Source organism: Oncorhynchus mykiss, chromosome 12, assembly GCF_013265735.2.
Source record: "Oncorhynchus mykiss isolate Arlee chromosome 12, USDA_OmykA_1.1, whole genome shotgun sequence".
Taxonomy (NCBI): domain Eukaryota; kingdom Metazoa; phylum Chordata; class Actinopteri; order Salmoniformes; family Salmonidae; genus Oncorhynchus; species Oncorhynchus mykiss.
In genome coordinates this window covers 43549360-43575780 of record NC_048576.1, presented here as the reverse complement: position 1 = coordinate 43575780, position 26421 = coordinate 43549360, and the positions used below count along the sequence as shown (strand labels likewise).

General features: G+C 43.5%; 1 long non-coding RNA gene across 1 annotated transcript in view; it reads left to right on the top strand.

Annotated features, from left to right (window-relative positions):
* Positions 1-430: 430 nt before the first annotated feature.
* LOC118937884 overlaps positions 431-26421 on the top strand; it is a 29318-nt gene continuing 3327 nt past the window's right edge. Inside the window, exon 1 of the long non-coding RNA XR_005035296.1 lies at positions 431-545. This is a non-coding gene — a long non-coding RNA (uncharacterized LOC118937884). The remainder of the gene's footprint in view (positions 546-26421) is intronic.

The window sequence follows — 26421 nt, the reverse complement described above, 5'->3', positions numbered from 1 at the left end:
AGGAAAGACTTCATCGAACAAAACGACCATTCATTGTGTAGCTGGGACCCTTGGGATTGCAAACAGCGGAAGATCTTCAAAGGTAAGTGATTTATTTAATCGCTATTTGTGATACCTGTGCTGGTTGAAAAAGTATTTTGATGTGGGGCGCTATCCTCAGATCGCATGGTATGCTTTCACCATAAAGCCTTTTTGAAATCTGACAACGTGGTTGGATTAACAAGAAGTTAAACTTTTAAATGATGTGTGACACTTGTATTTTCATGAAAGTTTAATATTACGATTTTTGTATTTTGAATTTCGCGCTCTGCAATTTCACCGGATGTTGTCGTTGGTGTCCTGCTAGCGGTTCATGCACCCAAACAGGTTTTAATTGCTTTAAACTAGTAGATAGCTCATTTTTATCATGTGTTGTTCCTTCTCTCTTTCTAGAAGCAATCAGTTACAAGGCAAGCATACAGATTGAGGCCCTCAATCCAACTGAGGACAGAGAAATATGTGTGCACCAGACATATCAAGGCTTCTTACATGCATGGCTTTGAGATGTAAGTTTTGTAAGTTATACAAAAATGTGAGTTGTTTGGATGACCCAGTTGCTGGGTTGCAGGCATTGGGTCAATAGTTGGGTTGTTTTCTGTAAATACAGAAAGGTTGGGTTGTTGGTGCTGGGTTAATAAGGTTGGGCTATGGATATTCTCCCACAACCAGCATGTGAAGTCCACCAGAATACTTGCAGGTATTGTAGTTCTAGTACGACTGGAAAACAGCTAACGTTATTTTGACAGACTAAGCCTCCATTTCACCATACTTGCTTTATTGGTAATTTGCACAGATATTCTGTCATAGTGACCAACCTGACACAACACACACACACACACACACATCACAGGCAGGGAGCAGGTCATGGGCACTTTGGGGTAAAGTACCGTGCTTAAGGGTACAACAGAAGTAGGTATTATACCCTTTTCAAACGTTTGACTTCAGCCATATTATTTGTTCTATCGTTTCAGGCGGGATGAAATTGAAATTGTAGCCAGCTCTGCAATCCTTGTTTGAAAAAGAGGGATACTTTGAAAAAAGTATTATTTTCAATTAATCGAAAATGAAAAAAATAATTCAACAATGGATGAGCTTTTTTATTAATCTAATTGAGAACCATTTAGGGTTCCAGTAAATCCTTTGAATAAGCAGTTTAGTGCTTATATATATTTAATAATCTCAACCCACCCAATTCATATTACGTATTTATTATATTTAGCCATTATTTAACTAAAAGACCTGGACAATGCTGGGCCAATTGTGCACCGCCCTATGGGACACCCAAAGTGATGCAGTATGGATTTGAACCAGGGACTGCAGTGATACCTCTTGCACTGAGATGTAGTGCCTTAGACTGCTGCGCCACTCGGGATCCCTATTATATAGATGGGCACGCTTTATCTTGTCTGGTTTAGCGTCCTCCCAGGTAAAGCTAAATATGTTTTGCTCGTATGTTTTGAAAAACCAATCATCAGGAGTACAGTAGGCACCGCCATAAGTAAGTGATTAAACAGATATGACTAAGAATAGAATAATTTTCCATAAATAGACAGGTATTTACCTCTCCATGGTTGCAGGAGCTTGTCTATTTTCACAAGTTTTCTTTTGAAATTCTTTGTGGAGAGCTCATTTATATATTCTATGATATGAATACCAAGTATGTCTACTTCACCGTCAGCCCATTTTATAGGTAAACTGCAGGGTAATGTAAAAGTTGTATTTTTTTAAAGATCCAATACTTAATATTGTACACTTATCATAATTAGGTTTTAGTCCAGAGAGTACAAAAAAGGTATCTAGATCTTCCATGAGACATTGCAGGGATCTAGCTTGCAGACTTAATATAAAACTTGAGTCACCGGCATACATGGACCCCTTTTTTTAAGCCTTTCTAATCCTCTCATGTTGTTATTTGATCTGATTTTATTAGCTAGCATTTCAATGGTCATAACGAATAGATATGCAGACACCCCTGTTTAACTCCTCTTGACAATTCAAAACTCTCTGAGAAGTAACCGCTGTTTACTATTTTACACCTGGGGTTGCTATACATTACTTTTACCCATTTTATAAGAGAATCACCGAAATTGAAAAAATACAGACATTTACAAATAAAATACAGTCTTACTTTATCAAAGGTCTTCTTAGATGTTTCATGATGTTCTATTAGTTGTCGTATATTATCTCCAATGTATCGTCCATGTAAAAAAAAAAAATGTCTGATCAGGATGAACAATACCTGGTAAAACCTTTTTAATTCTGAGTGCTATGCATTTCGCTAGTATTTTTTCATCACAACATTGAAGTGTAAGAGGCCTCTAATTTTTAAGATAGACTGGATCTTTATATTTGCCATCTGGGTCTTGTTTTAATAATAGTGAAATCAGACCTTCCTGCTGAGTACCTGACAGACTAGCATTTCTATAGGAATAGTTAAAACACGCAAACAATGGAGCTTTGAGTATATAAGCAAAGGCTTGATATACATCTACTGGTATGCCATCAAGCCCTGTGGTTTTTCCAGACTGAAAGGATGTAATAGCCTCAAAGTTATTTCTGTACATTTCTTAATTTTCCATTTTTTTATTAGTTGGAAAGAATTCCTTTACAGTAATCGTCATTCAGTGGGTGAGGATGAGACAGAAAAGAGAACATCTGCTTATTAAAATATTTAGCTTCTTCTTATAAAAATATAAATCGGATAATCGTTGATGTCTCCCTCTTCAGTAACAAGTTTCTGCAAATTATTTTTGTTAGCCTTCCTGTGTTGGAGATTCAGGAAGAATTTGGTTAATTTTTCTTCATATTCCATCCAGTTTGCTTAATTTTTGTAATAAATTACATTAGATTGTTCGTGAATAATTTCCTCCAGTTATTTTTGTTTTTCCTCTAACTTATTTTGTGTCTCTGTAGTATAATTTTTATTGCTATCTACCTGCACTATTAGTTCACTAATTTCCCTTGTTAGTCTTGTACCTTTAGCCAGAAACTGCTTTTTTAAAAGTATTGATGAATATTGAATTGAATGACCCCTGAAGGTACATTTAAAGGTATCCCAAACAATAAGGGGATTTGCTGAACCTTTATCGTACTGGACAAATTCAGTTATAAATTATTTTGTCTTAGTTAAAAATAAATTGTCCTCCAGTAAATTTGCAATATCCCCGTCCACATGGAAATTCTATAAGAGTTATGTGAAGGCCAATTAGATGATGATACGGTCGCATTCTGTCTCCTGTTAAAGCTGTTTTTAAACTTCTTTAGGCTAGGGTCCTTTTTCTCAATTTCCCCCTGCCTGACATGCCCAAAGCAAACTGCCTGTTACTCAGGCCCAGAAGCCAGGGTATGCATATAATTGGTACCATTGTATAGAAAACACTTAAGTTTGTAGAAATCTTAAAATAATGTATGATACTATAACACAATAGATATGGTAGGAGAAAATCCAAAGAAAAACCAACCAGATTTTTTCTTTTTTGAGAGCCCATGATCTTACAATGGAAAGTATAGGGGAATATCAAAATCCAGCTCCCAGATTCCAAGTCCTATGGCTTCCACTAGATGTCAACAGTCTTTGATCAAGGTTTCAGGATTGTTTCCTCCAAAATGAGGAAGAATTATGAGTTTTAGTACTGGGACTCAGAGTTGGAAATCAGTCTGTGCGCGCACGATGAAGAGGATGCGCACCTGCTATTATCGTTTTTCTATTGAACATACTTCTTTCCGTATGAAATATTATAGTTTAATTACATTTTAGGGTACCTGACGGTTGATTAGAAACGTATTTTTACCTTTTTTAACAAAGTTTAGCAGTAGCTTTTTGGATTGCTTTCTCTGCATGTTGAACAGGTGGATTACTCAAATCGATGGCGCCAACTAAACAGACTATTTGGGATATTTAATTTTTTTTACATTTTTATTTAACCTTTATTTAACCAGGTAGGCTAGTTGCGAACAAGTTCTCATTTACAATTGCGACCTGGCCAAGATAAAGCAAAGTAATGACACAAACAACAACACAGAGTTACACATGGAATAAACAAATGTACAGTCAATAATACAGTAGAAAAAATATATATACCGTGTGTGCAAATGAGGTAGGATAACGGAGGTAAGGCAATAAATAGGCCATAGTGGTGAAAAAATTACAATATAGCAATTAAACAATAGAGTGATAGATGTGCAGAATATGAATGTGCAAGTAGAGATACTGTGGTGCAAAGGAGCAAAATAATAGAATAAATAACAGTATGGGGATGAGGTAGTTGGATGGGCTATGTACAGGTGCAGTGATCTCTGAGCTGCTCTGACAGCTGGTGCTTAAACTTCTTTGGGATAGGGGGCAGCATTTTCACTTTTGGATGAATAGCGTGCCCAGAGTAAACTACCTTCTACTCAGTCCCAGATCCAATAGTATTGGATAGAAAACACTCTGAATGATGTCTGTGAGTATAACAGAACTCATATGGCAGGCAAAAACCTGAGAAAAAAATCCAAACAGGAAGTGGGAAATCTGAGGTTTGTAGTTTTTGAACTCAGCCCCTATCGAATACGCATTGGGACATGGGTTATTTTGCACTTCCTAAGGCTTCCACTAGATGTCAACCGTATTTAGAATGTTGTTTCAGGCTTCTACTATGAAGTGGGAGCAAATGGCAGCTGTTTGATTAAGGGGTCCGGCAGCATCCTCGTTCTCAGTCACGTGCGTTCACAAGAGAGGTTTCTCTCGTTCTATTGCTTTTCTACAGACAATGGAATTCTCCAGTTGGAACATTTATGATAAAAACATCTTAAAGATTGATTCTATACTTAGTTTGACAAATTTCTTTGACCTGTAATATAACTTTTTGAACATTATAACTTTTGGAATTGTATCTTTAAAATGGTGTAAAATACTTGTATGTTTGAGAAATTTGATTTGAGATTTCTGTTGATTTGTATTTGGCGCCCTACAATTTCATTGGCTGCTAGCGGAGCCCCAGTCCTAGACAGGTTAAAGCTAGTGAGGGAGATATAAGTCTCCAGATTCAGTGACTTTTGCAGTTCGTTCCAGTCATTGGCAGCAGAGAACTGGAAGGAAAGGCAGCCAAAGGATGAATTGGCTTTGGGGGTGACCAGTGAGATATACCTGCTGGAGCGCGTGCTACGGGTGAGTGCTGCTATGGTGACCAGTGAGCTGAGATAAGGCGGGGCTTTACCTAGCAAAGACTTATAGATGAACTGGAGCCAGTGAGTTTGGTAACGAATATGAAGCGAGGGCCAGCCAGCGAGAGCATACAGGTCGCAGTGGTGGGTAGTATATGGGGCTTTGGTGACAAATGGATGGCACTGTGATAGACTGCATCCAATTTGTTGAGTAGAGTGTTGGAGGCTATTTTGTAAATGACGTCGCCAAAGTCAAGGATCGGTAGGAAAGTCAGTTTTACGAGGGTATGTTAGGCAGCATGAGTGAAGGACGCTTTGTTGCGAAATAGGAAGCCCCCATAGAGACTGCCAGAGGTCCGGACAACAGGCCCTCCGATTTGACACACTGAACTCTTTCTGAGAAGTATTTGGTCAACCAGGCGAGGCAGTCATTTGAGAAACCAAGGCTGTTGAGTCTGTCGATAAGAATGTGGTGATTGATAGAGTCGAAAGCCTTGGCCAGGTCGATGAATACAGCTGCACAGTGTTGTCTCTTATCGATGAAGGTTATGATATTGTTTAGGACCTTGAGCGTGGCTGAGATGCACCCATGACCAGCTCGGAAACCAGATTGCATAGCGGAGAAGGTACGGTGGGATTTTAAATGGTCAGTAATCTGTTTGTTAACTTGGCTTTCAAAGACCTTAGAAAGAAGGGTAGGATACAGTGCCTTGCGAAAGTATTCGGCCCCCTTGAACTTTGCGACCTTTTGCCACATTTCAGGCTTCAAACATAAAGATATAAAACTGTATTTTTTTGTGAAGAATCAACAACAAGTGGGACACAATCATGAAGTGGAAGGACATTTATTGGATATTTCAAACTTTTTTAACAAATCAAAAACTGAAAAATTGGGCGTGCAAAATTATTCAGCCCCTTTACTTTCAGTGCAGCAAACTCTCTCCAGAAGTTCAGTGAGGATCTCTAAATGATCCAATGTTGACCTAAATGACTAATGATGATAAATACAATCCACCTGTGTGTAATCAAGTCTCCGTATCAATGCACCTACACTGTGATAGTCTCAGAGGTCCGTTACAAGCGCAGAGAGCATTTCCCAAGCTTTGAACATCCCAAGGAGCACTGTGCAAGCGATAATATTGAAATGGAAGGAGTATCAGACCACTGCAAATCTACCAAGACCTGGCCGTCCCTCTAAACTTTCAGCTCATACAAGGAGAAGACTGATCAGAGATGCAGCCAAGAGGCCCATGATCACTCTGGATGAACTGCAGAGATCTACAGCTGAGGTGGGAGACTCTGTCCATAGGACAACAATCAGTCGTATATTGCACAAATCTGGCCTTTATGGAAGTGGCAAGAAGAAAGCCATTTCTTAAAGATATCCATAAAAAGTGTCGGTTAAAGTTTGCCACAAGCCACCTGGGAGACACACCAAACATGTGGAAGAAGGTGCTCTGGTCAGATGAAACCAAAATTGAACTTTTTGGCAACAATGCAAAACGTTATGTTTGGCGTAAAAGCAACACACCATCCCCACTGTCAAACATGGTGGTGGCAGCATCATGGTTTGGGCCTGCTTTTCTTCAGCAGGGACAGGGAAGATGGTTAAAATTGATGGGAAGATAGATGGAGCCAAATACAGGACCATTCTGGAAGAAAACCTGATGGAGTCTGCAAAAGACCTGAGACTGGGACTGAGATTTGTCTTCCAACAAGACAATGATCCAAAACATAAAGCAAAATCTACAATGGAATGGTTCAAAAATAAACATATCCAGGTTAGAATGGCCAAGTCAAAGTCCAGACCTGAATCTAATCGAGAATCTGTGGAAAGAACTGAAAACTGCTGTTCACAAATGCTCTCCATCCAACCTCACTGAGCTCGAGCTGTTTTGCAAGGAAGAATGGGAAAACAATTCAGTCTCTCGATGTGCAAAACTGATAGACATACCCCAAGCGACTTACAGCTGTAATCACAGCAAAAGGTGGCGCTACAAAGTATTAACTTAAGGGGGCTGAATAATTTTGCACGCCCAATTTTTCAGTTTTTGATTTGTTAAAAAAGTTTGAAATATCCAATAAATGTCGTTCCACTTCATGATTGTGTCCCACTTGTTGTTGATTCTTCACAAAAGAAGACAGTTTTATATCTTTATGTTTGAAGGCTGAAATGTGGCAAAAGGTCGCAAAGTTCAAGGGGGCCGAATACTTTCGCAAGGCACTGTAGATATAGGTCTATATCAACATCGAGAGTGACTCCCCTTTGAAGAGGAGGATGACCTTGGCAGCTTTCCAATCTTTGGGCATCTCAGACGATACGAAAGAGAGGTTGAACAGGCTAATAATAGGGGATGCAACAATTTCAACAGAGAATTTCAGAAAGAGAGGGTCCAGATTGTCTAGCCCGGCTGATATGTAGGGGTCCAGATTTTGCAGCTATTTCAGCACATCAGCTATCTGGATTTGGGTGAAGGAGAAAGGGGGAGGCTTGAGCAAGTTGCTGTGGGGGGTGCAGGGCTGTTGACTGGGGTAGAGGTAGCCAGATGGAAAGCATGGCCAGCCGTAGAAAAATGCTTATTGAAATCTATTATAGTGGATTTATCAGTAGTGACAATGTTTCCTAGCCTCAGTGCAGTGGGCAGCTGGGAGGAGGTGCTCTTATTATCCATGGACTTTACAGTGTCCCAGAACTTTTTTTGAGTTTGTGCTACAGGATGCAAATTTCTGTTTGAAAAAGCTAGCCTTAGCTTTCCTAACTGCCTGTGTATATTGGCTCCTAGCTTTCCTGAAAAGTTGCATATCACGGGGGCTATTCGGAGCTAATGAAGTACGCCACAGGATATTTTTGTGCTGGTCAAGGGCAGTCAGGTCTGGTTTAGGTCACCAAGCAGCACAAGCTTTGAAGATAGATGTGGGGTAGTCACTTCACATATGGTGTCCAGGGCACAGCTGGGAGCAGAAGGTGATCTATAGCAAGCAGCAACTGTGAGAGACTTGTTTCTGGAATGGTGGATTTTTTAAAGTAGAAGCTCAAATTGTTTGGGCACAGACCTGGATAGTAAAACAGAACTCTGCAGTAGATTGCAACTCCGTCCCCTTTGGCAGTTCTATCTTGTTGGAAAATGTTATAGATAGGGATGGAAATTTCAGGGTTTTTGGTGGTCTTCCTAAGCCAGGATTCAGACACGGGTAGGACATCCGGGTTGGCAGAGTGTGCTAAAGCAGTGAATAAAACAAACTTAGGGAGGAGGCTTCTAATGTTAACATGAATGAAACCAAGGCTTTTAAGGTTACAGAAGTCAACAAATGAGAGCACCTGGGGAATGGGAGTGGAGCTAGGCACTGCTAGGCAGAGCGTAAAAGGAGCAGATTTCTGGGCGCAGAAGAATAGATTCAAGGCATAATGTACAAAGGTATTTTAGGATGTGAATACAGTGGAGGTAAACATATGCATTGAGTGACGATGAGATAGATATTGTCTCTAGAAACATCATTTAAACCAGGTGAGGTCTCTGCATGTGTGGGAGGTGGAACTAAAGGGTTAACTAAGGCGTATTAAGCAGTGCTAGAGGCGCTACAGTGAAATAAGGCAATAATCACTAACCAAAACAGCAATTGACAAGGCGTATTGACATTAGGGAGAGGCATGCGTAGCCTAGTTGTCATAGGGTCCAGTGGCTCGGGCCGGAGACACGGCGATTCAGGCAGCGAGCGGGCCGGGGCTAGCAAGCTAGCAGAAGGGCCTTAGAGGGACGTCGTGACGGAAGATGTCTGTTGTAGCCCTCTCGTGCTGTTATGTCGGCAGACCAGTCGCCGTGGATCAACAGGGTGTGGAAAAGGGTCCAGGCCAATTGCCAAAATAGGTATAATGGCCAAAGAATTTGTCTGGTGGGACTCTTAAGCTAACAGTCCTATATGCTCTAGACAGCTAGCGGGCCTGCTAGCAGATGGGCATTCCGGGGACGTTGCGACAGAGGAGCCAGTTGATAAACCCCCTCGGGCGAATTACGTCGGTAGTCCAGTTGTGATGGGATGCCCGGGGTCCAGGCCAAAAGGAGTGGCTGATGGACCTCTTCGGCTAGCCAGGAGATGGGCCTAGCAAAGGCTAGCTCCAGGCTAATTGGTTCTTGCTTTGGGACAGAGACGTTAGCCAGGAGTGGCCACTCGGATAGCAGCTGCGATGGTCCAGGTGAAAAGGTTTAGAGCTTGCACATTTAATCGATATTTGGGATTTTATGAAGCCTGTGCCGGTGGAAAAATATGTTGATGTGGGGTGCCGTCCCCAAACAATCGCATGGCATGCTTTCACTGTAAAGCCTATTGTAAATAGGACAGTACAGTTAGATTAACAAGAATTTAAGCTTTTAACCGAAAGAAGACAGTTGTGTGTACCTCAATGTTTAATATCCATAATTTAAGATGATTTATTTGAATTGCGCACCCTCCAATTTCACCGGAGGTTGTATCCCGCTGGTGGGACGCCTAGCCCTAAGAAGCCTTTGATGCAAGAGAGAAAGAAACAAAAGTAGTCAAGACGACTAGCTTGATTAAGTCTCCTCCATGTATATCTCACTAGGTCGTTATTTTTAAGACTCCAAATAGGCACTATTTCTAATGTTTCCATACTATTTGTGATTTCTTTAGGGGCAGGGTGATGGTAGTTTGAGTGATTTCCTTTACAGTCCATTGAGGTACTGAACACTGTGTTATAGTCTCCCACCATAATGATTTGATAATTTTTAGCCTGTAAATTCAATAAATTGGTATAAATATTTTTGAAAAAAGGACTGATAATCCCGATTTGGACCATATAGATTAATGAGCCAAATCTGTTTTTCATCCACTATCACATTCAAAAACATCCACCTTCCTTGCGAATCAATCCTGACTATTTGCACATTCAGATCAACATTTTTGTTAATTAATATCATCACACCTTTTGAGTTCCTTTGTCCATGACAGAGAATTATTTTACCACCCTATTCCTTTATCCACACAACTTCATCTAAGGATGTAGAGTGAGTTTCCTGTAAACAGTATATGTTATATTCCTTTTCTTTTTGCCACGTAAAGTCTGATCATCTTTTTATAATCTGCTAAAACTGTTACAATTATAACTAGCTATGTTTATTTCACCCCTTACAGTGCCTTGCGAAAGTATTCGGCCCCCTTGAACTTTGCGACCTTTTGCCACATTTCAGGCTTCAAACATAAATATATAAAACTGTATTTTTTTTGTGAAGAATCAACAACAAGTGGGACACAATCATGAAGTGGAACGACATTTATTGGATATTTCAAACTTTTTTAACAAATCAAAAACTGAAAAATTGGGCGTGCAACCCCCCCCCCCCCCCCCCCCCCCCCCCCCCCCCCCCCCTAAGGTGCGGACTCCCAAACGCACCTCAAAACAATAGGGAGGGTCCGGGTGGGCGTCTGTCCATGGTGGCGGCTCCGGCGCGGGACGTGGACCCCACTCAGTCAATGTCTTAGTCCCCTCTCCTCGCGTCCCTGGATAGTACACCCTCGCCGCCCACCATGGCCTAGTAGTCCCCACCCAGAACCCCACTGGACTGAGGAGCAGATCGGGACTGAAGGACAGCTCGGGACTGAAGGAGCTCGGGAGTGAGGGGAAGCTCGGGAGTGAGAGAAAGCTCGGGAGTGAGAGAAAGCTCGGGAGTGAGAGGAAGCTCGGGAGTGAGAGGAAGCTCGGGAGTGAGAGGAAGCTCGGGAGTGAGAGGAAGCTCGGGAGTGAGAGGAAGCTCGGGAGTGAGAGGAAGCTCGGGAGTGAGAGGAAGCTCGGGAGTGAGAGGAAGCTCGGGAGTGAGAGGAAGCTCGGGAGTGAGAGGAAGCTCAGGCAGGTAGATAGATCTACCAGATCCTGGCTGGCTGGTGGTTTCAGCAGATCCTGGCTGACTGGCAGATCCTGGCCGACTGGCAGTTCTGGCAGATCCTGGCCGACTGGCAGTTCTGGCAGATCCCGGCCGACTGGCGGATCTGGAAGAGTCTGGTTGACTGGCGGATCTGGAAGAGTCTGGCTGACTGGCGGATCTGGAAGAGTCTGGCTGACTGGCGGATCTGGAAGAGTCTGGCTGACTGGCGGATCTGGAAGAGTCTGGCTGACCTGGAAGAGTCTGGCTGACTGGCGGATCCTGGCAGACTGAAAGATCTGGCTGCTCCATGCTGACTGGCGGCTCTGGCTGCTCCACGCTGACTGGCGGCTCTGGCTGCTCCACGCTGACTGGCGGCTCTGGCTGCTCCATGTAGGCTGACAGCTCTGGCGGCTTCTTACAGACTGGCAGCTCTGGCAGCTCCGTGTAGACTGGCCGCTCCTTGCAGACTGGCAGCTCCTTACAGACTGGCAGCTCCTTGCAGACTGGCAGCTCCTTGCAGACTGGCAGTTCGGGCTGCTTCATGCAGACTGACATCTCTGGCTGCTCCATGCAGACTGACAGCTCTGGCTGCTCCATGCAGACTGACAGCTCTGGCTGCTCCATGCAGACTGACAGCTCTGGCTGCTCCATGCAGACTGACAGCTCTGGCTGCTCCATGCAGACTGACAGCTCTGGCTGCTCCATGCAGGCTGACAGCTCTGGCTGCTCCATGCAGGCTGACAGCTCTGGCTGCTCCATGCAGACTGACAGCTCTGGCTGCTCCATGCAGGCTGGCAGCTCTGGCTGCGCTGAACAGGCGGGAGACTCCGGCAGCGCAGGAGAGGAGAAAGGCTCTGGCTGTGCTGAACAGGCGGGAGACTCCAGCAGCGCTGAAGAGGAGGAATGCTCGGGCAGCGCTGAACAGGCGACGCGCACTGTAGGCCTGATGCGTGGTGCTGGCACTGGTGGTACTGGGCCGAGGACACGCACAGGAAGCCTGGTGCGGGGAGCTGCTACCGGAGGGCTGGGGTGTGGAGGTGGTACTGGGTAGACCGGACCGTGCAGGCGCACTGGAGCTCTTGAGCACCGAACCTGCCCAACCTTACCTGGTTGAATGCTCACGGTCGCCCTGCCAGTGCGGCGAGGTGGAATAGCCCGCACTGGGCTATGCAGGCGAACCGGAGACACCGAGCGCAAGGCTGGTGCCATGTAAGCCGGCCCAAGGAGACGCACTGGGGACCAGATGCGTAGAGCCGGCTTCATGGCACTTGGCTCGATGCTCACTCTAGCCCGGCCGATACGCGGAGCTGGAATGTACCGCACCGGTAGCCATACTCCCTGTTAGCCCCCACCCCCAAGACATTTTTGGGGCTGACTCTCGGGCTTCCGTCCGCGCCGCCGTGCTTGCTTTGCCAACTCCATTCTCCGATAACCTTCCGCGCACTGCTCCATCGAATCCCAGGCGGGCTCCGGCACTCTCCCTGGGTCGACCGCCCACCTGTCTATCTCCTCCCAAGAAATATAGTCCATGCTGTCCTCCTCTTTGGGCTGCTCCTGTTGCCTCTTCTCCTGCTGCACCTTTGGGCGGCTACACTCCCCTGGTTTAGCCCAGGGTCCTCTCCCGTCGAGGATTTCCTCCCATGTCCAGAAATCCTTATTGCGCATCTCCTCTTTGGGCTGCTCCTGCCTGTTGACACGCTGCTTGGTCCTTTTGTGGTGGGTGATTCTGTAACGGCTTTCTTCTATCTCCTCCTCTGACGAAGAGGTGGAACAAGGATCGGACCAAAATGCAGCGTGTAGATTGCGATCCATGTTTAATGAACAAACGTAAACATGAATTAATACAAACACTACAAAACAAAAGAACGTAATGAACGAAACGAAAACCGAAACAGCCTATACTTGTGTGAACTAACAAAGACAGGAATAAGGACAATCACCCACGACAAACTCAAAGAATATGGCTGCCTAAATATGGTTCCCAATCAGAGACAACGATAAACACCTGCCTCTGATTGAGAACCACTCCAGACAGCCATAGACTTTGCTAGATCACCCCACTAGCTACAATCCCAATACATACACACCAAAACCCCAAGACAAAACAGACCACAATACAAAAACCCCATGCCACACCCTGGCCTGACCCAATACATGAAGATAAACACAAAATACTTTGACCAGGGAGTGACAAGTGGCAAGAAAAAGTATGTGAACCCTTTGGAATTATCTGGATTTCTGCATAAATTGGTCATAAATCTAAGTCACAACAACTGACAAGCACAGTCTGCTTAAACTAATAACACCAATTATTGTATTTATCTTGTCTATATTGAAAACATTTAAATATTCACAGTGTAGGTTGGGAAAAGTATGTGAACCTCTCAGCTAATGACTTCCCCAAAAGCTAATTGGAGTCAGGGTCAGCTAACCTGGAGTACAATCATTGAGACGAGATTAGAGATGTTGGTTAAAGCTGCCCCATAAAAAACACACAAAATTTGAATTTGCTATTCACAAGAAGCATTGCCTGATGTGACCCATGCCTAGAACAAAAGAGAACTCAGAAGACCCAAGATTAAGAATGGTTGACATACATAAAGCTGGAAAGGGTTACAAAAGTGTCTCTAAAAGCCTTGATGTTCATCAGTCCGCGGGTAAGACAAATTGTCTATGAACTCTCCCTAGGAGTGGCCGTCCTGCAAAGATGACTGCAAGAGCAAAGCCCAGAATGCTCAATGAGGTTAAGAATCCTAGAGTGTCAGCTAAAGACTTACTGTCACGGCTGTTTGAAGGAGAGGACCAAGGTGCAACGTGGTGAACGTACATTTTCCTTTAATAATCAAAATGACGGCGACAAAAACAAACCGTAAAGCTCAAAGCAAAGTGCCATAAAGAAAGTCAACTTTCCACCAAGACAGGTGGTAAAAAAGAGCGGGGACCCTCGCCGCCGACCCTGGACTGGGGACTGAAGGGCGCCTCTGGAAGCTCGGGACTGAAGGGCGCCTCTGGAAGCTCCGGACTGAAGGGCGCCTCTGGAAGCTCCGGACTGAAGGGCGCCTCTGGAAGCTCCGGACTGAAGGGTGACTCTGGAAGCACTGGACAGGAGGGCGACACTGGAGGCTCCGGACTGGACGCAGGGACAGGACTCACCAAGCTGGGGAGACACACAGGAGACCTGGTTCTGGGAACAGGCACAAGACTCACCAGGCTGGGGAGACATACAGGAGGCCTCTTCCCTGGCCTTGGCACCAGATACATTGGGTCGTGGAGGCTCACTGGCGGTCTCGAGCGCAGAGCTGGCACCACCCGTTCTGGCTGGATGCCCGCTTCCACCCGGCAAATGCGGGACGCTGGCACCGAGCACATCACCCCATAGCACGGGGCCTGACCAGTCACATGCTCGCCACGGTAAGCACGGGGAGTGGGCTCAAGGCTCCAACCTGACTCCACCACACTCCCCGTGTGCCTCCCCCTTTTTTGGGGGCTGCCTCTCGGGCTTCCTTGCCAGCCGTGTTCCCTCATAACTCTGCCTCTACCTGCTCCCAGGGCAGGCGATCCTTTCCGGCCAGGATCTCCTCCCACGTGTAGGATCCCTTGCCGTCCAGGATGTCCTCCCATGTCCATTTCTCCTTACCACGCTGCTTGGTCCCATGTGGGTGGGAAGTTCTGTCACGGCTGTTTGAAGGAGAGGACCAAGGTGCAACGTGGTGAGCGTGCATTTTCCTTTAATAATCAAAATGACGCAGACAAAAACAAACCGTGATGCTCAAAGGAAAAGTGCCATAAAGAAAGTCAACTTTCCACCAAGACAGGTGGAAAACAAGGCACCTAAGTATGGTTCCCAATCAGAGACAACTGTCCCTGATTGAGAACCATATCTGGCCAAAACATAGAGATAGAAAATCATAGACAACACATAGAAATGCCCCACCCAACTCACGCCCTGACCGAACCAAAATAGAGATAAAAAGGATCTCCAAGGTCAGGGCATGACACTTACAGAAATCTCTGGGAACATACTAACATCTCTGTTGACGAGTCTACAATACTTAAAACACTAAACAAGAATGGTGTTCATGGGAGAACACCACGGGAGAAGCCACTGCTGTCCAAAAAAGCATTGCTGCACATCTGAAGTTCGCAAAAGAGCATCTGGATGTTCCACAGTGCTACTGGCAAAATATTCTGTGGACAGATGAAGCTAAAGTTGATATATTTGGAAGGAACACACAACACTATGTGTGGAGAAAAAACGGCACAGCAGATCAACATCAAAACCTCATCCCAACTGTAAATTATGGTGAAGGGAGCATCATTGTTTTGACTTGCTTTGCTGCCTCAGGGCCTGGACAGCTTGCTATCATCGACGGAAAAATGAATTCCCAAGATTTTGCAAGAGAATGTAAAGCTATCTGTCCTCCAATTGAAGCTCAACAGAAGTTGGGTGATGCAACAGGACAGCGACCCAAAATACAGAAGTAAATTAACAACAGAAAATACACCTTCTGGAGTCCCGACTTCAACCCAATTGAGATGCTGTGGCATGACCTGGAGAGTGGTTCACACCAGACATCCCAAGAATATTGCTGAACTGAAATAGTTTTGTAAAGAGGAATGGTCCAAAATTCATCCTGACCGTTGTGCAGGTCTGATCAGCAACTACAGAACACTTTTGGTTGAGGTTATTGTTGTCAGAGGAGGGTCAACCAGTTATTAAATCCAAGGGTTCACATACATTTCCCACCCTGCACTGTGAATGTTTACACGGTGTGTTAAAAAAAAGACATGAAAACGTATAATTGTTTGTGTGTTATTAGTTTGAGCAGACTGTGCTTGTCTAATTTTGTGACTTAGATGAAGATCAGATCAAATTTGATGACCAATTTATGCAGAAGTCCAGGTAATTCCAAAGGGTTCACATACCTTTTCTTGCCACTGTAGATGCATAGATAATTCGACCGAGAAGTAACCGGCTGAAGTAATGGCGACAGTGGCGTTCCCTATGGGAGGACAAACTGAAACAATATCTGAAGAAGAAAATGAAGAAATGGTCCTTCACCACTTCTACCCGGAGACCTGAGTCCGAGCCAGCAACCTGTGCACAGCATCCAGTCGAAGCTGGTGTACTGGTATGAAAATGGACAAGACATAATGGACCGTAAAGGACAGTGGCGGCTCAGGTGAGACGTTCGTTTGCTTTGGAAAATCTGATTATTCCCCAGATATTCAAATCGGGACGTTATCAAGGGTCATCGACTTTGAACATATGCCATTGGGAGGACAAACTGAAACAATATCTGAAGAAGAAAATGAAGAAATGCCAGAAGAATGAGTGACGTGAGGGAGGGAGGTGGTCAACCGTGCCCATAATTGATTTAGAATTGTCCAAAATGGTTTATTTGGCATATCAGGTTGATTGTGGAGGTCTGTATACTGCGAAATTCGGAATAATTTAGAAACAAAATGCATTGAGATATCGATCTGCCATTAACATGCCACTTGGGAAGAAAGCTTCAGCTAAAATGTCATTGCCAGAATCCATAAACAAAATTGTGTAATGAAACATATGTGTAACTGTATGAAGCGAAGACTTAAGTTAAAACATTCTATTGCAATGGTTTTATAGGTAAGAGCTTTGGAAACAATCTACAGATCCTTTGTGTGTATTTTAGATTGTACAACCCAGAGTGAAGGGTTTGAAAAGATGAAGTGTCTGGTTTTATGTGTTGATTTCACTTACTTTAATAAAAGTATAGAAACTCCTTTTGATAGAACCTGTAATCTAATTCTTACCTTAACATTTAATGATTATTATCACAGAGTGATAAGAGGAGGGAATGGGAAGGAAAATATTAATTTTATAATGAACAATTCAACTGGGTTCATGCAAGTGACTGATTGATGGTGCCTGGGAGGAATCCTCAGTATCTGCAATTTGGCATTATGCCCAGAACATTGTTTTGAGTTTCAAGGTCTCAGGTTGGAGAGAAGAGGCCTCGTGACATATTTGTCGGTCACATGGATGAACAATGTAAATCATGCAAATATAACTTGTCTGTGTAACCAGTCTATGTTGACCGCCCCCCACCCCCCTAAAGGGACTGCCCTGGCGGAGCTCCTGACAGACGTGTACTACTTGGTGCAGTAAGCTTGTTGGAACCTCTTCAGCTTGCTGATAATTAATAATTATTAATTTAAGATTGACTTCAGCTGTCCCTGGTGGTAATTTCCACGACAGCCTTATTTCTGTCCACAACAGGGGCGCGGCTCTGTTGCGACCAGCAGTGTGTGTGACGTTTGATGTGGCGTTATTTTATGTTTTTAATTTGTACAGTTAGCTTACAAACAATCTGCCAACCATGGATTTACAGTGGTGGGGTGTTGGACTGATCTTGTTGATCGTGTATATACCTGCTATGAACAGACTAAATTATGAAAACTCTGCTGGCAGTGGAATCCAATACAGCAGGGAGTTCTTACTACAATGCAACTCAAATACAAACACGTTGGATATACCAATGGCCCATCTAATACCTGATTGTCTGCGAGTGGATTACAAACCCAAATGCAAATGTGGAAAACGTGGGGGAATCAGACAAAGACTTTAAAAATTACCCACAACCTTGCTGATTAATGCCCAGTCACTGCGGGGGAAAGCGGATGAGTTGTCAGCGAATCTGCGCTTACAACATGAATATCGGGAGGCCTGTTTGCTGGCATTTACTGAGACTTGGCTGGATGACAGAGTCCCGGACAGAGAAGTGGAGCCGGCCGGCACAAAGTCTTGTGCACATACCATCAGTATGTGAAATGTCACACTAGGAAAAATAGGACTCTTGATTTGTGCTATGGGACAATACCAAAGGCCTTCTCTGCCACCTCCAGACCTCCCCTGGGGACCTCAGGCCAACCTACTGCCGGCTCCTGGAGAGGGAGAAACCCACAGTTAAAACTGTCCAGATCTGGAATGACAACAGTATCACTTGTGTCCAGGGGTGTTTTGACTGTACAATGTGGGAGGTATTTGATGACAGCAGCTCTGATCTTGATGAACTCACAGATGTTATTTCAGACTATGTAAACTTCTGTGTTGAGTCAGTTGTGCCTCCTAAGACTTGTAAAAGCTTCCCTAACAACAAGCCTTGGGTATTAAAACATCTAAAGTCACTACTTGATAGGAAGAAGGCAGTTTATGCTGGGGGTGATAGACAGGCTTTAAGAGATGTACAACGTGAGCTCAAAAGACATACTGGTGGACAAGGAGGCACACAAGCAAAGGGTGGAGAGGACCCTCTCCTCAGGAAACGCAAGGGTGGCCTGGCAAGGGATTAAATCCATGGCTAGTACCCCCCATATAGGCAGGGGAAAAACCAGTGCTGACCTTGGGTGATATGAGGGCCAGAACATGGCTAATGAACTGAATGTTTTCTTCTCAAGATTTGAATCAGACAACTTCGTGTCGGAGGTAAAACAAATGGAAGCATCATTACAAATGTTTGAGAGAGTTGTTGTTCAACAGTCTGATGTTCTAAAGTTGTTCAGGGGATGTAACACATACAAAAGCCCAGGCCCAGACAAAATAAGTGGACATGTGTTAAAGCACTGTGCTGAACAACTGGCTGGTGTTTTTACAGACATTTTCCAATCCTCACTCAACCAGCAACACTTTCCAGTATTGTGGAAAAAATCAATAATTATTCCAATTCCTAAAGCATCTAATCCCTCTGTGCTGAATGACTACCGCCCTGTCGACTTGACATCCTTAGTAATGAAATGCCTTGAGAAAATTGTGAAAAGTCATATTCTTAGTGTCACCCAGAAGCTCCTCGACCCATTTCAGTTTGCCTATCAGCCTAGCAGAGGAGTTGATGATGCCATTCTTACCCTCCTTAACATGGTCTATAGACATCTAGAGGGTGCCAAATCCCATGTCAGGGTTCTGTTTGTTTACTTTTCTTCTGCCTTCAACACAATCCAGCCTTACATTCTGGCACAGAGACTCATTTGGGACTACTCCTTAGATGGGGGGGCTGGTTGTGTGGCTGTTGGACTTCCTGAGCCATCGCTCACAGCGAGTCAAAATTGGTCCCCACGTGTCGGATATACGCAATACCAACACAGGCTCTCCTCAGGGATGTGTTTTGCCCCCACTTCTGTACATCTTGTACACTAATAATTGTACTAGTTCCCATACTGACAGACACCTCGTTAAGTTCGCTGATGACACTGCCTTGATCAGCTTGTTGCATGATGACGAGGAACATCATGGCCCGGTCCTAGATGACTTTGTAGAGTGGTGTGAGGAATCACACTTGGTTCTCAATACCAACAAGACCAAAGAGATGTACATAGACTTCAGGAAGCGTACAACACCTACCTCTGCAACATCTATCAGAGGTCAGAATATAGAAATTGTAGAGGAATATAATTATCTGGGTGTCCTTTTGGACAATAAGCTTCAGTGGAGTAAATGTACAGACCTGATCTACAAAAAGAGCCAACAGAGACTGTACTTTCTCAAAAAGTTGGGATCTTTTAATGTAGACTACTATATTCACAAATTCTTTATTGCGAGTATTTTAACTTTTTTGTATTGTTTGTTGGTTTGGCAATGCCACTGTCAGCCAGAGAAATATGCTGAGAAGGATTATTACCACAGCAAGCAAGTCAAACAGACAGGCCTGGACGAGATCTTTAAGGTCAGGGCCCTCCGTAAGGCTCACAAAATAATTTTAGACCCAAGCCACCCCCTGTACCTGGACTTCGAATTACTCCCCTCTGGGCGCAGGTATAGGGCACCCTTCAGCAGGAAAAACAGAACGAGACAATAATTTGTCCTAGGTGTGATATCCCTCCTAAATAGCTCAACTCCATAAGGCCAGCAGGCTAGTCTTTTCTTTTTTTAAAATGTTTTATTTCTTATTTCTTCTTCTTCTTCTTTTTATTGGTACGTAACTGTTATGAAAGTTGTATTGTCAGTTTTGTTTTGTATTTAAACACCACTTTAAATGTGTACATGACACCGCAACAAAATTTCCCCATGGGGACAATAAAGTCAGTAAGTAAGTAAGTAATTTCTCTTACAGCATATTGGATGGCTGTCATTCATATTCCATTCACCCAGCTTAATGTAACATCAATATGTTTAGGCAACTACATGATACGTTAATTTTCCCTATACCCATTATGAGGTTGCTGCAATCTAGCTATGAATGAAAGTTTACAACATAGGTGCACAGGTCGATAAAATAAAAATGTAACTCATGCGCGTTCTGACTGAGTGACAGCAAACTTTGCTGCTCACTGCAAGTTGAGGACACACAGACACAGCCACACATAACCAGGTTTGCCAGGTCTAGCACAATGACCTCTGAAAACCTGCCCACAAGGCCTGAAAACTAGCCCAAGAGTTGCCACGTTTATCCATGAAACCCCTTTTTCATAACGCTATAGAGTGAATAAAGAAGGAATATCAACTGCAGTTTTAATGACGTAGTCTAAGAAGCTAAATTTGGTTTTCCATCAAAATAATAATTATTGCAAATTTAAGAATATATCTCAAGGGACATTTAAACTCTCCAGATAGTTTTCCATCAATGGATGTCGATTTAACTTGTTTTGACTGTTATGATTAAACAATAATGCCAGAGGTGTGATATATGGCCAAAATACCACGGCTAAGGGCTGTTCTTTAGCCATGGTATATGGGCCATATACCACAACCGCCTGAGGTGCCTTATTGTTGTTGTGAACTTGTTAACAATATAATTAGAATAGTAATTTTAAAAAAAAAGTCATTCCATTGGTACACAGTCTGAGCCATCACATTTAACCATGGAAACTTGACTGGGAATATGGCCTAATATAGTAGTTGTTCCCTCTGCAAGGCAATCAAACAAGCGTAATGTCGGGACAAAGTGGAATCGCAATTCAACGGCTCAGACAAGAGACGTACAGTATGTAGCAGGGTCTACAGGCAATTTCTGACTACAAAAAGAAAACCAGCCACGTAACGGAAAACAACATCCTGCTTCCAGACAAACTAAACACCTTTGCCCGCTTTCAGGACAATACAGTGCCACTGACGTTGCCCGCTACCAAGGACTGCGGGGACGTGAGTAAAACATTTAAACGTGTTAACCCTCGCAAGGCTTCTGGCCCAGACGGCATCCCTAGCCGAGTCCTCAGAGCATGCGCAGACCAGCTTGCTGGTGTGTTTACGGACATATTCAATCGCTCCCTATCCCAGTCTGCTATCCCCACATGCTTCAAGATGGCCACCATTGTTCCTGTACCCAAGAAGGCAAAGATAACTTAACTAAATTGCTATCGCTCCGTAGCACTCATTTCTGTCATAATGAAGTGCTTTTAGAGACTAGTCAAGGATCATATCACCTCCACCTTACCTGCCACCCTAGACCCACTTCAGTTTGCACATCGCCCCAACAGGTCTACAGATAACGCCATCGCCATCACACTGCACACTGCCCTATCCCATCTGAATACCTATGTAAGAAGGCTGTTCATTGACTACAGCTTTAGCATTTAACATCATAGTACCCTCCAAGCTCATCATTAAGCTTGAGGCCTTGGGTCTCAACCTTGCCCTGTGCAATTGGGTCCAGGACTTTCTGACGGGCCGCCCTCAGGTGGTGAAGGTAGGAAACAACATCTCCACTTCGCTGATCCTCAACACTGTGGCCCCACAAGGATGTGTGCTCAGCCCCCTCTTGTACTCCCTGTTAATCCATGACTGCGTGGCCATGCATGCCTCCAACTCAATCATCAATTTTGCAGACGATACAACAGTAGTGGGCTTCATTACCAACAATGACGAGACAGCCTACAGGGAGGAGGTGAGGGCCCTCGGAGTGTGGTGTCAGGAAAACAACCTCTCTCTCAATGTCAACAAAACAAAAGAGATGATTGTGGAGTTCAGGAACAGCAGAGGGAGCACCCCCCTATCCACATCGAAGAGACAGCAGTGGAGAAGGTGGAAAGTTCCACGGTGTACACATCAGGGACAAACTGAAATGGTCCACGCACACAGACAGTGTGGTGAAGAAGGCGCAACAGCGCCTCTTCAACCTCAGGAGGCTTAAGAAATTTGGCTTGTCACCAAAAACCCTCACAATATTTTACCGATGCACAATTGAGAACATCCTGTCTGGCTGTATCATCACCTGGTACGGCAACTGCACCGCCCTCAACCGCAAGGCTCTACAGAGGGTGGTGCGGTCTGCACAACGCATCACCAGGGGCAAAATACCTGCCCTCCAGGACACCTACAGCACCCGATGTCACAGGAAGGCCAAAAAGATCATCAAGAACAACAGAGAGCACAGAGAGAATGAAAAACAGCTTCTATCTCAAGGCCATCAGACTGGTCAACAGCCATCACTAACACAGAGAGGCTGCTGCCTACATACAGACTCGAATCATTGGCCACTATATAAATGGAGTACTCGTCACTTTAAATAATGCCACTTTAATAATGTTTACATATCTTACATTACTCATCTCATATGTATATACTGTATTTATACCATCTATTGCATATTGCCTATGCCGCTCGGTCATCGCGCATCCATATATTTATATGTACATATTCTTATTCCATCCCTTTAGATTTGTGTGTATTAGTTAGTTCATGTGGAATTGTTAGATTATTTGTTAGATATTACTGCACTGTCGGAACTAGAAGCACAAGCATTTCGCTACACTCGCATTAACATCTCCTAACCATGTCACCAATCAAATTTGATTTGTTGAAAGCCATGGTAAATCAAAATCAGCATTCAGGGCTCAAACCACCCAGTTTATAATTGTAAATAAATCCTGTTTGCACTTGTGCATAACTATAGATAAATCCGACAGAAGAGTTTGAGTGATAAAAGTTGGACAGAGGATCTCAATCTCTGTGCAAGAAACACTTGGACGGACTTCAAAAAACGAATGTTGGGCTATTTTCTGGCAATTGTGCCGTTATTGGCTTATGGCTTATTTACCAGATTGACTAGTTATTTAACAGGCATTGGCTATTGACTAAAATCGTTTTTTTTTAATTGCAATTCAACTTTGCCATGGTTTGCTGATCTAGATGCAGTTAGCGTATAGGCCAACATCTCATTTGAGGGAAAGCGCTACAATGAAACTGACATTTAAATGTGGAGAATGATACATTCACGATAGAGCGGTGACCACAATCACAATTGATTACCTTCCAATTTATTTAACTTAACATGGCCATTAACAATTGCATAATAATATAAGGCTACAACAACAAACTGAAGTTATAGGCTATTTATTAAATCCAGCTCCAGGTAGGCTACACAATTGGACCAAATTGATTTACAATGACTCCAGTGATATCGTAATTTCAACATATTTATTGTACTGTATCAAATGGTAGGCTACAATGTCAGTTGCCTGCAATGGCATAGAAATTAATAGCCTACTTGATGGCCAACAAATGCAAATGTAGCCTATCATTCTCCAAAGTTTGGGCGGCAGTTAACCCACTGTTCCTAGGCCTTCATTGAAAATAAGAATTTGTTCTTAACTGACTTGCCTAGTTAAATAAAGGTAAAATAAAATAAAAAGTTAACGTGATTTTCATTACACTCGCGCAGCACTCCAGACCCTAGAACTGAGCATGAGTAAAACCTTTCGCTTCATACAGTTATCCATAAGAAAAGTTGACATTAGAATGCAGTTTATTTTAAACCACCTCTGAGCGAATGTATCTAAAGAGCTCTAGAGCACCTTAAGTGTTTTTCCATTGCTTTGTCACCGTTATTTATGTTCCAGTGTGTTAATATGTTTTATTGAAAAAGGGTGTCTCCACAATGACCAATCGATTTCCTCCCACCACTCAAATGTTTTCATATTAAATGTAGGTAGTAATATTATATTAAATGTAAGGTAGTAATTTTGCAGCTATCAGCAGAACGAATGACATAAACATAAAAAGTTCTCATTTTAAAACAAAAATACATACGCAACATGCAACAATTTCATAGATTTTGCTGAGTTACAGTTCATATGAAGAAATCAGTCAATTGAAATTCATTAGGCCCTAATCTATGGATTTCACATGACTGGAATACAGATATGCATCTGTTGGTCACAGAAACCTTTAAAACATGGGCCTCACAATGGGCCTCAGGATCTCATCACAGTATTTGTTTGCATTTAAATTTCCATCACTAAAATGCAATTGGGTTTGTTGTCCGTAGCTTATGCCTGTCTATACCATAACCCCACCGCCACCATGGGGCACTCTTCATGACATTGACATCAGCAAACCACTCGTCCACACAACGCCATACACGTGGTCTGCGGTTGTGAGGCTGGATGGACATACTGCCTAATTCTCTAAAACTACATTGGAGGGAGCTTATGGTAGCGAAATGAACATCCAATTATCAGGCAACAGCTCTGGTGGGCATTCCTGCAGTCAACATGCTAACTGCACTCTCCCGCAAAACTTGAGACATCTGTGGCATTGTGTTGTATGACAAAACTGCACAATTAAGAGTTGCCTTTTATTGTCCTCAGCACAAGGTGCACCTGTGTAATGTTCATGCTGTTTAATCAGCTTCTTGGTATGCTACACCTGTCAGGTGGATGGATAATCTTGGCAAAGGAGAAATACTCACTACCAGGAATGTAAACAAATTATCTGGAAGTAATAAACTTGGGTAGTACCAAGTCGTCCGTTATTTCCAGACAATGTACAGTGTTTGTTTTCAGTTAAACATGCCTATGTTTGTTTTGATGGGGAAGAACAGTTAAACTAAGTTCAACAAGCATTTCTAATTTATTTTCTTCAAGAATCAATGGATATACAGAACCTAGTGAACACACCCTTGAACAGTTTTCATATCTGAGATTGACTCCTTTATTGTCCAGCCACACCATCTCAAGCTCAGGGTGCCAGCCTTCAGATTCACAGTTTGAGTATATTGAGCACGGTGGTGGAAGGTGGAGACAGTCCATCAGAGAGGCTGAAGGTGGAGAGACGGAGTCTGCTGTTAGGGAGACAAACAAGAAGACATGTATTGAAGAGCACATCACTTTACATGGGGTTCAAGTGAGGAATGGGGTCAGCTGGAAACATTCATCTTTCAACCTATAGAATGTTGTTTTACATTATACTTATAGTTATTATTAGTGGAAGGTTCAAATGGATTGATAACCAGAATGGATGGCCTTTAGTTGTTGTTCAACAAACAATACGTTATTATGAGTGATAACTGTTGTGCCACATACGTTTCTGGCTGTGAACTGTCTGAGTATTTGGCGCATGGTGCTGTAAGGTAGAGACAGTTCGTCAGAGAAGCTGAGGGTGGAGAGAGAGTCTGCTGGCAGGAAGACAAACAAGCAGAGGTGTGGACTCGAGTCACATAACTTGGACTAGAGTCAGACTTAAGTCACAAATATGATGATTTGCAACTCGACCTTGACTTTAATACCAATGACTCGTGACTTGACTTGGACTTGAGCCTTATGACTCACCCTGACTTGATTCCTTCCCCAAGCCCAAATATAAAAAAAATATGCTATTAAAAAAAGTGTGCAGCGCATCAACCCTTCATTTAACGGATTAGTCAACAAAAAATGGATTGCAACTTGCAAAACATGCAGGAAGAAAATTACAGATGGAGGCGCAACAACTTCCAACTTTGTTCGACATTTGAAGCTGAACAAAGAACAGTAAGTCGTGGCTAATATAGCCAACAGCTACAGTGCCTTGCGAAAGTATTCGGCCCCCTTGAACTTTGCGACCTTTTGCCACATTTCAGGCTTCAAACATAAAGATATAAAACTGTATTTTTTTGTGAAGAATCAACAACAAGTGGGACACAATCATGAAGTGGAACGACATTTATTGGATATTTAAAACGTTTTTAACAAATCAAAAACTGAAAAATTCGGCGTGCAAAATGATTCAGCCCCTTTACTTTCAGTGCAGCAAACTCTCTCCAGAAGTTCAGTGAGGATCTCTGAATGATCCAATGTTGACCTAAATGACTAATGAGGATAAATACAATCCACCTGTGTAATCAAGTCTCCGTATAAATGCACCTGCACTGTGATAGTCTCAGAGGTCCGTTAAAAGCGCAGAGAGCATCATGAAGAACAAGGAACACACCAGGCAGGTCCGAGATACTGTTGTGAAGAAGTTTAAAGCCGGATTTGGATACAAAAAGATTTCCCAAGCTTTAAACATCCCAAGGAGCACTGTGCAAGCGATAATATTGAAATGGAAGGAGTATCAGACCACTGCAAATCTAACAAGACCTGGCCGTCCCTCTAAACTTTCAGCTCATACAAGGAGAAGACTGATCAGAGA